This window comes from Prunus mume, linkage group LG8, assembly GCF_029339155.1.
Source record: "Prunus mume cultivar Tortuosa linkage group LG8, ASM2933915v1, whole genome shotgun sequence".
NCBI lineage: Eukaryota > Viridiplantae > Streptophyta > Magnoliopsida > Rosales > Rosaceae > Prunus > Prunus mume.
In genome coordinates this window covers 21,026,195-21,030,018 of record NC_142705.1, presented here as the reverse complement: position 1 = coordinate 21,030,018, position 3,824 = coordinate 21,026,195, and the positions used below count along the sequence as shown (strand labels likewise).

Sequence of the window (3,824 nt, the reverse complement as noted above, 5' to 3'; positions counted from 1 at the left end):
ATGGACTGATATAGAATAGATGGCGAAAGCAATCGAAAAGGAGTTGGAGAGACGCGTGTGCAAAGGCAAACTTGGAAAGTTGCACGTTTATACCCTGAGCTCGGATTTGGGCCCATGACCAGCCATTTCAAATATAATGGCGTCACAAGCTAGCAGCACATAGCACTGTCATTTGGGCTTTTTCGGGCATCCAAGATCATTTAGCAGCCAAAAAAGGCATTTTAATGTTTATTAGTTTTTGGAAACTTTGTTAATTTTCCTTTCTTAATTCCTTTAGATTCGATATATAAACTAACTTTAGCCAATAGTTAGGGTTATGTTATGTTGTTTTCACAATATACTTGAGGTTTCCTTATTCTTCCTAGTGGATTCCAGAATTCTTGATTCTTGGATACAATTTTAGCCTATTAATTGTCATGCTGCGTCATATTGCCTTATTTCAACAAGTTAGCGGTAGTTGATGACTGGTTGGATCGTCTGTTTTATGAGATTTTGATTGTTCCAGATTGCCCACTTGCCATACTACCACACCAATGGGCCTCCGAGTTCATCACTAAAGTAAACTCTTCTCCTGAAATTGATAACACTAATGAATTGAGTTATGATAATTTGATTTCACATAATACACATACAAAGGGCATCAATACTTCTATATACCCATTTCCAGTTTGACAGGACAAAGTGAAGTACCTTATAAACAATTATTTGTCTACACACAGATGTTCAACATCACATGCATGTTTTGTAGATAAGCTGGCCTCCATATACGTGCCAAGTAGTGTGCAAGAAGCAATGAAACATCATGAATGAAGATATGCAAGTAGAAAGATGCCAGGAATGAAGAGATGCAAGCTCTCCAAAAGAATTCCACCTAAGTGCTTGTTTTACTTTGTGGAAAGAAAACAGTAGAATGCATATGGGTCTATACCATGAAAGTCAATGACAATAGCTCGATTGAAACAAGGCTAGGTTAGTGGCAAAGGGTTACACATAGAACTATGGGGTGGACTACTAGGAAACCTTTGATCGAGTGCCCAACAACACCATCAAAATCTTATTACTTGTATCGGCAAATCTAAATTGGCCATGGCATAAGTTTGATGTTAAAAATGTCTTTTTTCATGGAGACTTGTAAGAATAGGTTTATATGGATTTACCTCCGGGTTCTAATCAGCTCTTGGCAGAAATGATCGAGTTTGTAAACTCAAAAAACCACTATATGGCTTGGAAGATGTGTGTTTAAGGAAAAATGGAACCTGTCGTATTTGGAAAAATGGAGCCTGTCATATTTGGAAGATGTGGGTAGGTACATTAGTTTGCAAGTTAAGACTAACAATCATTACTTTCTTTGTTACAGCAAAAATGGAACCTGTCGTATTTGGAAGATGTGTGTTTAAGGACAAGACTATTTTGATTCCACTTCAAAGTGACTCAACTTTAATGTTGTTGTGTAATGTATCTGTCCTTGATGAATGAGAAGAAATATACAATTACAATTGCTATTATGGAGTGTCTATTGCCTGAGAAGCAAAACGGTGTTGATGATGTGTTTGGTGGTGAAGGTAATACACATACTACGGAGGATGATTTCATTGGGAAATACACATCACCTTCTGGTCATGCATACTTGTCTCATTCTTGGAAGAACTACATCAATCATGTGGGTCAGAAGTGTACTAGTGGGGTTATTGAGTTTAGAGAAAAATTGTGCAAGTATGCCATTGAGAAAGGTTTTAAGGTTAGGTACCTTAAAAATGAAAAAGAAAGAGTGATTGCCCAATGTTCTAAAAAAGTATCTGATGGTTGTAGTTGGCATGTGTATGCGTCATTATGTCCTACAAATGAGTTTTTTTACATTCGGAGCTTGAACAACAAGCACACTTGCAAAGGATGCATCCGTGAACGTACGAGTAGCATGATGTCTTTCAAAATTGTGTCCACTGTTTTGGTTGACCAAATCCAATCTAAACCATTGATTAAACTGATCGAAATTGTCAAGGATTTCAAGAAAAACTACGGGTTGGGCATTTCTTATCACAATGCATTGTACGGGAAGGAATTAGCAAAGAAAATGGTCCATGGTGATGAGTCATTGTTGTATAGACACCTGGCTTGGTATGTGGGAGCAGTGTTGAGCTCAAACCCTGGTTTATGTTGTATGTTGGAGTGTGACCTTGAGTCATCCAGATTCAAAAGGTTTTTTATTTCCTTCCATGCTTGCATAGAAGGATTTAGATTTTGTCGGCCGTTGTTATTCTTTGATATGGGACATTTATCAAGAACAAATGTAAGAGGCACTTGCTCGCTGCTACTAGGAAAAGTGGCAACCAAGGTATTGAGACAAGTTTCTTTGACCAAAAGAAAAAATTTAATTCAATTCGCGCCACTCTCTGTAGGTAAACTATGATAATTTTTTGGGTATTGGTGTTTTATAGTTTGGGGTTTGTTACTAAGCATTCTATTTACAATGTGAAGCACCCACCTGGTCAGTTTTGGTTCTTTTTTGTTGTTACTATTTATGTATCATGGAAGGCTAATTTCAGTTTGTTACCTATCTGCCAGTACAAAAAATTGTTTTGATCTAATATTGTTATGATAAAAACAGGTATGTATCCTTCAGCATTTGCAGTGGTTGATTCTGAAAATGAAGAAAATTGGACCTGGTTCCTCTAAAATCTTGCAGAAATTGTCAACCCCCAAGGAAGGACAATTGCATTCATATCTGATTGTAACAAAGGGTTGCTTGAAGCACTACCATCCGTGTTCCCACATTCACGACATGCATTTTGCTTCCACCGTTTGAAACACAATGTCCTTTCCAAGTTTCCATCATCATTGGGAAAGACATATTGTGATTGGCTTTTTCATCTTTTTGGTAAGTGTGCATATGCTCCAATTGAGGACGCATTTGAAATGAGTATGAGAATGCTGCATGAGGAGGGTGGTGCTGTAATAACAGAGTTCTTGAAAAACCTTCCAAAAGAAAATTGGTCAACTGCTTACTTTCCAGGTAAACCATTGAAGCCACTTGGTGTACCTTAAAGATGCCATATTTTTACAGGCATTTAATAGCTAGTGTTTTAGATTTTGAGGTTTTTTTTTTGCCTTTCTACTATCTTTGGCTCATGAAATCCTAATTACTAGATAAAAAAAATATGGTGAAATCTGTTCCACTATAGCAGAGTCCTTTAATGCGTGGATTGTATACTAGCATCATTTGCCCATTTACCAGATGATAGATGGTATAAGGATCAAAATTATGGAAATGATTGCTCAGAGGCGACGTACAACAAAATTATGGGCTGTTACCCCTATGTAGAGTATCCAAGTGCGGACAGCCGATCCCATGCGCAAGTGGACCCTTTTCTTTATTTTGAATTTCTGCAGCTCTACCGATCCCATGCGCAAGTGGCCCATGCGTATGTTCCTCTATGCTAACCGACTTGGGGTGCGCTTGGTTTTGAGCTTTTGCAGATCCGGTGGGTCCCATGCCTCTTGATTTCTCTTTCCTAGCCGATCCCAAATGGATTGGGGTGTGCTTGGTTTAAAGCTTTTGCCTATCCGATGGGTCCCATGCCTCTTGGTTTCTCTTTGCTAGCCGATCCCAACCCTAGTTGGGGTGCACTTGGTTTTGAGCCTTTGCCAATCCGGTGGGTCCCATGTCTCTTGGTTTCTCTTTGCTAGCCGATCCCAACCCCAGTTGAGGTGCGCTTGGTTTTGAGCTTTTTCCAATCCGGTGGGTCCCATGCCTCTTGGTTTCTCTTTCCTAGTCGATCCCAAATGGATTCCAATACCCCTCAGCTATCCCTCAGAACCCAAGCGCC

General features: G+C 39.1%; 1 pseudogene; it reads left to right on the top strand.

Annotated features, from left to right (window-relative positions):
• Positions 1-1,504: 1,504 nt before the first annotated feature.
• LOC148915021 (uncharacterized) lies at positions 1,505-3,042 on the top strand (annotated as a pseudogene).
• The last annotated feature ends 782 nt before the right edge of the window (positions 3,043-3,824 follow it).